General features: G+C 39.3%; 1 long non-coding RNA gene across 1 annotated transcript; it reads right to left on the bottom strand.

Moving 5' to 3' along the window:
• Positions 1-288: 288 nt before the first annotated feature.
• LOC128606186 (uncharacterized) lies at positions 289-12,490 on the bottom strand. The gene is made up of 3 exons (XR_008385644.1): positions 12,066-12,490; positions 816-868; positions 289-384 (listed from the first exon to the last, which is right to left on the bottom strand). It is a non-coding gene; the product is annotated as an uncharacterized LOC128606186 (long non-coding RNA).
• Between the last annotated feature and the right edge of the window lie 1,408 nt (positions 12,491-13,898).

The raw sequence follows: 13,898 nt of genomic DNA, 5'->3' as shown, positions 1-13,898 counted from the left end.
CTGTTGTTGGTTCTGTGCTTGTTGTAGCCTGTGTAGTTGATACTATGGAAGTGGTAAATTCTTTTGTTGCATCCTGTGTTGTGGACACTATAGTACTGGTCAGATCTGTTGTAGGTATTCTAGTTGATGGTAGACTTGTAGCTGTTGTTGTTTCCACTGATGTTGTTTGTTCCTTAGTTGTAGTGCTTGCGACTACAGTAGTTGTAAATGTAGTTGTTTCTTCTGTTGTTGGCTGTGTGCTTGTTGTAGCCTCTGTTGTGGATAGAGTGCTAGTGGTCAGTTCTATTGTTGGTAATTTGGATTCAGTTGTCCTTTCTGTGGTTTCTGTTGTAAATGGTGTTGTACTTTGGACTCCATTCCCACTAAACAGCACCCATAGACATACTGTAAGCAAAGATAATTTCCTTTATTTTGTTTTTTATTTTTTCATTTAATTCAAACTATTGATTATCTTAGCACCATATTACAGTCATTACATTGTGCAGCATATGTTGCAAATGATCCTGTTATATTAGCCATCATTTACATTAGATCATAGACCTCACAACCCACAATTCAAAATTCCACCATAATAATTTAAATAAATCACAAACTAAATGTTCACTCATGAGCATTAATTTATCTAATGTCAAAGCAAAATAGACTAAATTTGTGCAATACTACTTTCAAATATGTACATAATAATAATAATAATAATAATAATAATAATAATAATAATAATGATGATAATCACCATTGTTATCGTCTTTTTAATAAGCTGTGGATATGGGATAAACATACATACAATTTTAAAGTGATAAATAAGGTTTACTTACATATTGTGAAGGCAGTAGTGTTACTGGTGCCATTATTTTTTAAAAAGGCAAACCTGTCAATTATAAATGAGATCAAATTGAATTTAGTATTATTTTTAATGTTCAATATTGCAGTTTGAAAATTTCAGTATTACAACAACCCTACAATATCACAATTGCAGCAGCAATAGCAAAAACAACAATAATTAAAGCTGCAAGCAGCAATGAACAGGCCTTCGAACCCGATTGCACATTAGGGCTGCTTTGCCAGGGGAATGCCATTCCATTTTTTTTTTTTAGCACTTTTTAGCACTTACATGTTGTTAGGAGTGTATCAGGATTTAAAAGGCATCATTTCCTGTTGATACATTATGGCTCTATGACTATTACTGAATCTTGGCATGTAGATGTCTTCAGACAGAACTTTTATCAAACATGTGAAGTTTGAAGCACATGTGAAGCACATCATTGAAATTTTGTATGTGGCGATATCAAGCCATTTTGCCACAGTCAATTCTGGAACCCCTATCAGATGTAAATGTTCACCGGTTCTGATGCATCTGCAAAGTTTCGTGAGTTTTCGGGTATGTTTAGGCCCTCTAAAATGTGATTAATTTCAGAAAAGAATAATAATAATAATAATAATTAAAGCTGCAATGAACGTGCATCGTACCCGGATGCACGTTGGGTCTGCTCTGCCAGGGGCACTCTGTTCCATTTTTTTTTTTTTTAGCATTTACATGTTGTTAGGAGTGTATCATGAAGTAAAACATGTAATTTACTGTTGCCAGCTGGTAGCGCTATGACTATAACTGAATTTTGGCATGTAGATGTCTTCAGGCCAGAATTAGTATAAGATATATGAAGTTTGGTGCAAAGTAAACATTGTATGTTTGAGTTATGAAAACATCCTGTTTAATAGCAGTAATAGCACATTTTATCACTTAACTATGTGTTGCTAGCATGTTGCCAGCATGTTTAGAATTTGTTGGCACATTTTTATATGTTGTTAGGAATACATTAGTGTTTAACATGTCACTTCCTGTTGCCAGCAGGTGGCGGTATAATGATGAATGAATATTGATATGTAGATGTCTTCAGGGCAGGATTCGTATCAAATATGTGAAGTTTTGTGAAGATTGAAAATAATGTTTGAGTTAGTGTAAAACATGTCACTTCCTGTTGGCAGTAGGTGGCGCTATGATTATAACTGAATATTGGCATGCATGTAGCCTCAGGCCAGCTTTTGTACAAAGCATGTTACGTTTGGTGCAGATTGAACATTGACTGTCTGAGTAAGTGTAAATCATGTCACTTCCTGTTGGCAGTAGGTGGCGCTATGACTATAATTGAATATTGGCCACAGGCCACAGGCCAGGTTGAATATTGGCCACAGTCCAGCTTTTGTACAAAACATGTGATGTTTGGTGCAGATTGAACATTGTATGTTTGAGTTAGTGTAAATCATGACAGTTCATGTTGCCAGCAGGTGGCACTTTGACTATAACTTAACATTGGCATGTAGATGTCTTCAGGACTGTTAACAAACACGTGAAGTTTGGAACAGATTGGACATTCTATGTTTGAGTTATAACAACTTCCTTTTTCATGGCGAAACATCAGAATTTGTGAGACCTCCACGCCCACACCGTGCAGCGAAAACTCAAAAGCTTCGCAATTTAGCATCGTCAATGCCTTTAGATGAGACTGACCAAATATGATGCCGATCTGAGGAAAGCTCTAGGAGGAGTACGTTAAAGTACGAGGCCTGGAAATGGCAAAAAACGGAGCAAAATTTTAAGAGAAAAATCAAAATGGCTGACTTCCTGTTGAGTTAAGGGTATGGGTTAAAGAAAAGTTTTTGTACGTATTGGCATCTTACACATGTTTCCTGAATTTCATACATTTAGGTGAAACGTAGTGCGCGAACTTCTCAAAATCTCAGAACTTTTCTATCCCTTTAAAAAAAGAGAAGAAAAAAAAAGAATGAACGAGAGAGAAAAATATGAGTGAGAGAATTCAGGAAGTGCGTTACAGCCTGCTCTTATTTCTGCACGGGAAGTAGTGCACACTTTCTATGTGAAGTGTCTAGGATGGAGCATGTGATGGCAGCCTTGAGAGCCTGCGCATTGTAACGCCTACATTAGGTAACGCCTACACTAGGTAACTCCGCTCGCAACTCGCTCTCTTCTCGGAAGCCGAAGTGAGTTGGTTTTCAGAGCCTCGTGGATCTGGGCCGGCCGTCTCGGGTCTGGGGGATCTCTTATGGATCCGGAAGAGGAGCCTGTCTCTCGCTCTGTCTTCCGGGTCCGGCTCGCTGCTGGATTTTGAAGTTCGCGTCGTGACTCCCCCTTCCTCTATGGAAAGGCAAAAAGGAAAAAAAGAGAGAAAAAACATGCACAAAAAAATAATAGTAATAATTCCTCTCTGACTCCGAGGAGCTAGAATGGTGTACTATAAACTGAGAGCAGCATATAAAGAGCTGCTTGATTTCTAAGGCTGGGTGAGCTTTTTTCTCATCAGTGAAAGTAAATCCCTCACACTGCAGAAAACTCCCCTTTCTTCCAGAAGTGCATGACAACATATCAGGCTTCTGGAGGAAAACCATGCATAAGCCGTATTTATAACCCTTCGATGTTGGATTATTCGGCCATTGTGGGGAATGAACGGCATGGCTATTTAGCTATGCTGAAGGTGGAGGAGGCACTTATGAGCTACCTCTCTCCATCGACGGCAGGTAATTTAGGGGGGCCGGCTGTGCATTCCAAGCCACCACAGTGGCACTGGTGGGCAAGGCCTATGCAGTAGTGGTCTTGCTTGTGGGTCACTGCAGACACATGACAGTGTTGCATGCCTACCAAGCAGACCTGCTGAGTGAGCTCGACATATGGCAGCATTCAGCCAGTTCCTTCCCTGTTGTCTTGAGTTCACCCGGGCATCCACGAGTGGAGCCCAGGCCAGCACAAGTGTGAGGGAGACACAGAAGGCGATTATGGTGGCCTGCCAACCCCCCGCAGACAGCCAGGGGAACCGGGCCTGCTACTAGGCCTGATCTGAGAATGGTCATAAAGGCCAAGCAGACAAAGAAGAGCAGTTCTGGAGGGGTGCGGAGGGAGGTATCAGGGGACATGAGGTTGTTAGGGCAGTTAGCCCCCAGTGCTACTGTAGGGCCTCCCCTAGCCAAGACTGTCCCAAGTTTTCAGTGTTCTCTGGACAGCGAGCTGTCACAGGGCATTGAAAATCTGATGCTATCCCTCCAATACAATGTGGAATAATTAACATCACTAAAAGACCATCTGGCAGTGTGGAAACTACTGCCAAATGTGTCTCCATGGGTTCTGTCTACTGTAGAAAACGGTTACTGGGTCCAGTTTAGAGCTCGACCCTCCCCGGTTCAGAGGTGTGGTCACCACAGTAGTCAGCACAGACCAGAGCCTGATGCTAGCGTACGAAGTAAGATCCCTCTTGGACAAAGGGGCCATAGAACATGTACCCCGTTCCCTGAGGGAGGGAGGTTTTTACACCCGTTATTTCCCAGTCCACAAAAATTGGAGCATGCGGCCAATTTTAGATCTGCATCATCTGAACTGTACTCTTCAGACATACAGATTCAAGATGCTGACGCCCAAACTTATCGTTCCACAGATTTAGTTTGAGGACTGGTTTGTGACGATAGATCTAAAAGGTGCATATTTCCACATAGAACTATCACTAGCTTTATCCCCTCGCACCTTCACAAAGTGTATGGATGGCATTCTGGCTCCATTGTGACTCCAGGGCATCCGTGTACTAAACTACCTGGACAACTGGTTATTTCTAGCACGATCCAGGGAACTGGCAGTTCAACATCGAGATGTTGTTCTCGCCCACATGAAGAGCTTGGGGCTCAGGCTGAACCTCAGAAAAGTATGCTTTCTCCAGTGCAGTGGACAACTTTTCTAGGGGTTAATAAGGATTCTACTACGATGAGGGCATTTCTATCCTCAACATGTGTAGGGTTGATCCTATCAACATTGAGCAAGATAAAGATGGATCTTGCCATCCCCTCTAGTCTCTGTGGGAGACTATTGGAGCTTATGGGCAGCCAACGTCATACCATCGGGCCTATTGCAGGAGTCCGTTTCAGTGGTGGCTGAGAAGTTGGGGGTTTCGTCCAAGGACGAAACCTCTGAGAGTAATCCTTGTCATACGGCCCAGTGAACTGCACAATAGCTACAGTCCTGGAGTTCTTACAAGGATGTTTCTCAGTGGGGTGGGGTCCTTCTACAATCAGGGTTTACATGGCCGCCATTTCGGCCAGCCATGCCCCTGTTAATGGAGCCTCTGTCAGGCAGCTGAGGCCCATCTGCAGGCCACACGTACCTTTCTGGGACCTTTCTGTGGTCCTGGAAGGTCTGTCAGGGGCCCCATTTGAGCCCTTAGAGTCAGCCTCTGAGAAGCTTAATCGAATAATCTGTATGGGTTGGAAAGCATAATCTAAATCCATAGAACAATGTTTGATCGGGTTGTGTTCTAAGTGTGGATTGAGTTGGAGGAATTCTGTGTCAGTCTGTACCTCTCTGCACAGCAAGCATAATCTAAAACTATAAAACACTTTCAAACACGTGATATTCTAAGTGTGTACATTAAGTGCTTTGTGTTGTTTAAAGCAGCTTCACTTTGTGGCAATAAAAAATCAATTAGACACATTCCAGAACTGGGTTTCTAAACAAACCCTCCTAAGCTTGTAAATCAGTGACAAAAGAAGAGATAAGAGTCAAGGGAAAAGCACCAAGATGTGGCTATAGGGTGAAATACGTGACATAGTAAAAAAAAAACCAGGTCTGGTAAAACTTTTAAAGAACATACAACTGACTACGCATGCACCACAAATATAAGGTATTATATGGATGTGAATAATTAGTTAAGGCAATGGTGATTGGTCTGGTCTAGAAAGAAAAGTTGAATGCCACACCTAGGGATAATTTTACTGCGTCAGGGAGGTACATAAAGACATACTTGTGTATGTACAATTCGGACTCTCTGCAGACATTCACACTTTGTTGGTTTTCTATAAAGTTTATTTACTTTTTGACATCTACTAAACTCTCTGTCTCTGAAGTTTTTGACTTAGTTTTAAAAGGTTGATTTTATTCACAACAAATTGGTGACCCCGACGTGATCGGTCTAGGAGCAAAGAGGGAGACTCTGCCGGCGAGGCTGACCCTGGAGAAACCCTGCAAGCGTGGCCACTCAAAACTAGGTAAGCAGTCTTCTGCTTTTTTTTGGATAAATACTTGCGTGGGTTTCCTATGGGTCAGCCTGAGACGGTGTTTTTTCCGTCACAAATGCTCCTTTAAATTATGGACTAAATTTAGAAAAGAGGGTTTTTTAGATCTCAAAAAATCAAAACTGCTTGCAGTGTATATATATATATATATATATATATATATATATATATATATATATATATATATATATATATATATATATATAATGTGTGTTTGTGTGTGTCTGTTGTAGTGTTTTGTCTTGAGCAGTGTGTCTGCAAGCCTGCAGTGTCTATGTGAAAAATGGAGTCAGATAGAATACTGAGGAATGAGGATTTGACACTCGAGGCCTAACAGTGATATACAGCGAGTTGGCTGAACTGCTGTACTAGTAGAAGAATCCTAGACAGAGTGACGCAATTGACACTGTACACTGTGCCGAGGGGGTTAAGAGGTGTGTTATGTGTTGTGAAGTTTCTTAGAGAAGAAGTGCTGCAGCTGATGTGACATTCTAGGGAGAACGTAGTGTTTAAAAGTTCTAGGGAGAACTTAGTGATAAGACCTTCAAAAGAGAGTGAACGCATTGGGCCCAATAAACCCCAGGTGGGGTCACGCAAGAGGCGTGCTGAAGTGAGATATGGGAGTAAGTCTTGTCTGTCAATGTTAAATGTTCTGGGGTGTGAGTCTTGTATTGTCTTATATGTTCTATGTGCTGAATGCTGGTTATATTTGCTATGCTGTTTATGAGTGCTGAATGCTGTTTTAACAGGCTGATGGATGTTTGAGAGTTCTATAGGTGTTGGTTTAAGCATTTTTTTCTTTTTCCTTTTTTTCTTTTGTGGAGTTGACTCTTGTCTTATTTCTATTATTTTTTCTACATTATTGTTTTTTTTATTTTTTATTTTTATTCTTTTCCATTATTATTTTGTTGAGTGATTGCTCCTAGTTTGGAGGCTGTACGGTTGTTGTCTACTTCTCTTGAGTGAGTTTCTGGCTGGCTGGCCATGTGACTCTGATCCATCCGCGGCTCTCGGTGGGCGCGTCTGTATCAATTGACACCGAACCGTGGTATCGTAAAACTCCACATTGATCCGAGCAGGAAAACGCTCCAATTCTGTTGAGTGTCTGATTTCTTCATTTTTGAGTGACGTTCTCCTGTGGTAAGGATTGCGGTGTTGTGGGGTTCGATGCTGTGTGTAAATTTACAGTGTGTAAATGAGCTCTATAAATAAGGAGACATGTGTGCTGGAGCAGCTCTGAAAATTAGTTTTGGAGACAAGTGTGAATGTTGCATTGATCAGTGTATGAATATGTGCTTCATACATAAGGAGATAGGTGAGTTTGATAAGCTTGGAAAATTAGTTTTGGAGACAAGTGTGGGTGGAAGCCTCAGTGTGCATGTGTGTGGCTTCCTATCTGCGCGTGGACACTGTGTGTGTGAGAGTGTGTGTGGTCCTCAGGTTGAGAGGGCTAACACAGAACTCTGCCTTTTCATTGAAGGTTTGATTCTGGTTTGAGTGATTGTATCATTTGTACCGACTGTGGGGTGTATCATAATTACTTTGAAGAAGAAGAAGGAATCCTGGAACAGCCAAGAACTTGGGCTTGTAAATATTTTGGACATCTGCCAGATTGCCCATTGTGTAAATCACTTAGAACTTTTAGACCTGTAACATGTAAAAAATATTCCTAGATTGTGTGATCCCGAAAAGGAGACGGGGTACGTTACATGACGATTTACTGAATTCGGAAAAGTTTCTCCAGTTACTTAGAATCTCGATAGTTGGATTTAGAAAATGATTCATTGTCATGAGGAATTGTGAACGCTTGTCAAGCATAGATTTGTCTTATTTTTATTTTAATTGTGGAGATGGATTTTTCTGTCTTCAATCCCATATTTAGCCTTTCGTGTGCTCATTTATTTAAAATACTGAAAGTAAATAAATAAATAACAATAATAGAAATATGCACTTTGAAAACTCTTTTCAAAAGTGTGCATTTTCAGGCCCCAAAACATTGTTGTTGTGTAAAATGCCTCTAAGCCTTTGTTGAGAAATTAATAAGTCAGACACTCAGAATGTGGAGGAAAGAGTCCATTTGGACCTTTCATTTATATCCCATAAATTAAGTGATAAAGGGTTTCTCTTTTTATGCCTTGTGAGCAGAGAGATAAAAAGATTATAGAATACATGGCCAGGTTGTGTTAGGGATGTGTCGTTTGTGAATGAGTCAGCTCTATGAGTCATCTCACATGTTAGTTATTTTTGTGAATTAATACAAGACAGAATAACAGGATGATCTTTTAGCCACACTCCACGGACACGCGCACTTCATGCACTAACTGAATGTTGTGTTGACATACATGTGCGTGTGACAAATCACGTGTGATAACATTCCCCGTTTTAATACATTTAAGACATATTTTAATATCATAGACAAAATAAAGGTGAAATGTAGAATCTGTAAGGTAAAAAATAACATATAGAGCAGGGTTTACACTCTAAAAAGTAATTTAGGGGACCTATTGCCACAACTTGATTGAATGTGTGGTTGCAGGATAGAAATTTTAATTTATTGAGTTAATTAGGTGTTTAAAGTTGTAAACATTATTTTGATGAGTTGTGTTGACATAATAGTGTTAATTACATCAACTAAATATTGTGTGCAATGTAAACTGAAATTTCTGCATTAATTGATTTAAAACAAAATTTAAGTTAGAGTAACTTAATGAAGTTGGCTTGGTAACTTCAAGTCACTAATTTCAAGTCACAAGATTAGTCGCACAAATTCAGACAGTTAAGATTGTGTTAGAGGACCTGTAGACTGAACAAATACTATACAGAGGACATTTAAAAGTGAGTATCATTTCACTTACAATTAAATTCTACAAAAGAAATGAATTTGGGTATATTCTCAATTGTGATATGATCAATAGTGGAATAGTGTGATTTGTTTGGAATGGTTTGAGTTTTGGATAGATCAAGCTAAATAAAACACTCAATACACATGGGTAATAATGTTTGATGTTTTTATCTCATTTTCTCAATTTTTTAGTTCTGTATTATTGGGATTATCACTTGTTAGCACAGATGGGATATTAACATGTTAGGTTAGTGTACATCACAAATAGTCCTAGACTAAAGGTCTATTTTTTTTTCTTTTTTTCATTCACCAGAAGCATATTAAGAACGGAATTGAGGAAGGGATAAGAATGAACTTTGCCACTTGGGGTTGTATTTTTTAAGTAAACAGACTAGAACTCTTTGACAGATTAACTGAACATGAGAGTAGAAGACACCTTCATGAGAGCTGTTATTCCTTTTATTAGAGATTTAGAGATTACTTCAATATTTTTTAAATGATTTGATAGACCAACATTATTTAATCTCTGCAGCAATATTTCATGATTCACTGTGTCAAAAGTCTTTGATAAATCGATAAAAAGGGAAGTGCAGTAATTACCTTTATCTAGAGATTACGCGATATTGTTTAAGACTTTCAAAATGGCTGTTGTGGTGCTATGTTTTTTATGAAACTTTAATTACTAGAAAAGTTTTTTTGCAATCTGATAACATGTCAACAGTTCACTGATAAGGCTTTCTAAAATTTTTGATAGGACACAAAGCTTTGGGATTGGACTATAATGATCTAGTATAGTGGGATTTCCCTCTTTTAATAAAGGAACAACAAAAGCTGATTTCCAAATTTCTAGTATAACACCAGTGTCTAATGAAATATTAAAAAGATAAGTTAAAGGAGATGAAATAATATCAGCTGATAATTTCAAAAACATAGATTCCACACAATCAGGGCCTTATGATTTGTTTATATCGAGCAATTTGAGTGCTCTGTAAACATCAGAACTCTTAATGTGTTAAAAATTTAACTCCTCATTTGGAATGACTTTCTGCATTATTAAAATCAATGTACAGTAAATCACTTGATAATTATTCACCTTTTTTAATAGGCCTTGATCTGATGCATAAATTGAACATTTAATGATGGGTTTTGCAGTTATGTGTTCCCAGTTGTCTGTCTCCAGTAACCAAATCGGACAGTAATGGTGGCATCCCTCATCCTGAACTCGCTAACATACCTGGTACATTATGGGCTACATAAAGTCGAAGCACGATAAGTAACATGTACACTGTATTAAGCTAAAGTGAAGCATAGTCATCCTGTGTCCTGTAAACAATACCCTCTGTCCTCAGAAAAGGATGAAGGGACATGTCCAATTATTCTAGCATTATTACAGCAAGCTGTGATAACAACTGTGATAAGTTCTGCAATACAACACACCCAGTAACCAATGTTTAAGGCTGGAAGAGGATGGCATTTTACACAAAATTTGCAAAATCAATGAACTAGGCATCCCAGTAACTCCATTACTTCCTGATGTCCCTAATGTGTCCTTTTCCATTCCACATGACAATCATTATTTACCTGTTGTTGAACTGTATTCAGCTCTTTTTCCAGTGTGTCTGCATGTGAGAGCTCAAGGCTGTTATGCCCCTTAACATTCCAAGATCAGTAATACACCTGGGTGCGTCTCCCTCGGGGGCTGTGGACTCCAACGCGGTCTGTTCTCTGTGGTCAGAGACTCCCTGGCAAGCTCCTAAGGCCGACAGGACATTATTGGGGTCATCCTCCGCCCCATACCACACACAAATGTTAAGCTTCCTGGACGTTATCAAGTATGGTCTTCGGTGGATCACTGATTGCTCTCTTCATGACAAAATCCTGAGATCTGGCTGTTCTAAGGAAAAACCTGACATTGAATGGACTTATGCTCTGCACCTGTACTATGGCTGGCAAACTACAACAAAGACTTTTTCTTATATGTGACTGAGAGAGGGGGCGCCGCTGAGGGGGTCCCGGCTCAGGAGTATGGGGGCGCTTGCAGGTCTTTAGTTTATTTATCGAAAACATTGGATTTGGTGGCACAAGGATTGCCAGCACGTTTGAGTGCCATGGCTGGAGCTGCTCTCTTAGTGCAGATCACTGGGAAACTGGCTCTCTCACACATTGATCTTACTTTCATCACACCAGGTCATTTCTATTTTAATTATATCCGCATGCAACACATGACAGCTCAACAAAGAACAGGATATGAGGTTATTCTATGTGCCGCCCAAAATTTAAATACTAAACCTATTAGTGTGCCTAATACACCAACTGTAGTGTTGTATTGCTTAATTAATTCTGTGGAGCCAATCACTGAGAACACTCACGATTGCCTAGCCGAAGTTCATATTTCCTCGAGCCTAAGTTTGAACTTTTTAGACTTCAATTTGGCAAGCTCTTCGTAAAATTTGTTCACCCATTTTTCGAGAACGGTTGGGTTTATCAAAAAGCTTTAATACCTTTTTGCCAGCATGGTCTGAAGATGATGTGTGCCAGTTTTGGTGAAAATCAGAAGTTCAAAGAAGTAGGTTATTAAAAAATTCAAAATGGCAGAAAGATTTTTGTGATGGAAAATGACCTCATAGGGTGCAATCAAATTGTTTTGAGCCAGGGAATCAGGAATTTCTTTCTAAGACTCATGGTTCAAAAGTTATTAACATAAATGTAAGTGCAAACTTGGACAATTGGTGGCGCTAGAGGGCTTTAGGTAGAGACACCAAAAAGGCTGTATTTAATGATCAGACTCTCCTTGATCAGTGTGCCAAGTTTCACAACTTTTTACCACACAGTGCTATGGGCTGCCATAGACTTACAGAGCAGAAGAATAATAAGAAGAGAACACTATTAGAATTATTACAACTATGCACCTACGGTGCTTGGCCCCTAATAATAAGAAAACGAATGAAAACAATAGGGGTATTCATTATAACAATAATAATAATAATAATAATAATAATAATAATAATAATAAACAGAATCATGCATTTTTACAAACAAAATCAGAATATATGAATTTGCAATTTAACTGTTGCTTTATTCCACTAAATGTGAGAAAAATTGAGCAAACTGATAATCGAAAGCTAAACTGAGAGTTAAAAATAACAAAGAGATATATTACCTTGTTTTATTCTTCAAAGTCATAACCATCTGATCTCAAACAATAATCTGTGCCTTGTAACTTTTTCAGCAATATCCTTATAATGACAACAGGTTCTGTCTCTCTGGAAGGTGATTTACCCAAAAGAGAAACTGCTTTTACAAGGTGTTGTAGGTGTTACTATGTGTGACTCATGAAGCATAATCACATGTTCATGAAAAAAGCTATTTTTATACAACTTGACAGTAATGGGTGTTTGTTCATACAGGGATGATCGGAAAGAGAAATATTTTCACCATTTCAGGATGGATGGATGACCCGGTCACCCCAATACTTACCTGCAGACACCACCATCAGGCCTGGCTCATGGGGTGGGTCTTAGTAACCCTAATCCAGGAAGATTATACTTAGTCTTTTTTTTTTTTTGGTACATTTCATGGGGATCACATTTCTCTGACATCTTCTTCATACCTATTCAACAAGGTAGCCCTGTTAAGAACACTAAGCTCCTGGTGACCTAACCCTGAAATTCAGACAACTACATATCCCCTTTACCTTAAAAAAGTCTCAATCCATGAGGGAGATCTAATTGTAAAAAAAGACATTTGGATTGTTGGTCCATCAAATATTGCATGTAAAAAGACTGTATTTTATATCCAGTGTAACTACTGCGATGCATTCAATACTTCATGACTAGTCAAACATGAAGATAACTACACATTGGTATATTTTATTGTATATTTTGTTTAGAGATCATTTTTTTTCCTTCAGAAGTTAAAGATATTAACATGTTTCCCAGAAGAAAAAATATTAACAATTTACACTGATCATCCTTTTCAAAAGTTTACATCCCATCCATCCATCCATCTTCAACCGCTTACTCCTTTTCAGGGTCGCGGGGGAACCTGGAGCCTATCCCAGGAAGCAGCGGGCACAAGGCAGGGTACACCCTGGACAGGGTGCCAGTCCATCGCAGGGCACAATCACATACACACTCACACACCCATTCTTACACTACGGACACTTTAGACACGCCAATCAGCATACCATGCATGTCTTTGGACTGGGGAGGAAACCAGAGCACCCGGAGGAAACCCCCACAGCACGGGGAGAACATGCAAATGCCGCACACCCATGGCCCCGGTGGGAATCGAACCCCTGACCCTGTTAGGCGAACGTGCTAACCACTTAGCCACCATGCGCCCTAAGTTTACATCCCCCTGGCTCTTAATGTAGTATGTTGCTTCTGGAGAATCAATGAATATTTGCACCTTTTGTAATAGTTGTGTACGAGTCCCTCAGTTGTCCTCAGTGTGAAAAGACGGATCTCAACATCATTAGCCACTGGTGGAAAGGGGTCAAATATGCTGGAAAAAGCTGGAAAAGTAAAGAATGTGCAGCACCTGGAGGATTTTTCTGAAGAACATTGGGCAGTTTAACTGCTCAGGACAAACAAGGGACTCATGAACAACTATCACAAATCATACAGTCGTTGTTTATCCAGATAAAACACACAGTATTAAGAATCAAGGGCATGTAAACTTTTAAACATCTCTTATGTACAATAGCTTCATATAAGCTAGTAGTACTTCATAAAAAACAAAATGCAATTCTGATGATCTCTCTTTTTTTCATTATTAATAAAGGAATAAGAAAGACCAGGTGTGTGTAGAACTGGTGATGTAAAATAAAATAAGGAAATTGTATGTAAAATGTGGGGAAAACCCCCACCAACTTCTAAAAATATTTGCATCATGTTGACGTTGTTGTACTGAGTCACTGTTTTATACAATGTGTTTTCAATACAAACTGAAAATGATTCACCCAGTGCAGGAATGCTGTTAGTGTGTTTCT

This window comes from Ictalurus furcatus, chromosome 3 (genome assembly GCF_023375685.1).
Source record: "Ictalurus furcatus strain D&B chromosome 3, Billie_1.0, whole genome shotgun sequence".
NCBI classification, from domain to species: domain Eukaryota; kingdom Metazoa; phylum Chordata; class Actinopteri; order Siluriformes; family Ictaluridae; genus Ictalurus; species Ictalurus furcatus.
This window is presented reverse-complemented; position numbering and strand designations above follow the sequence as displayed.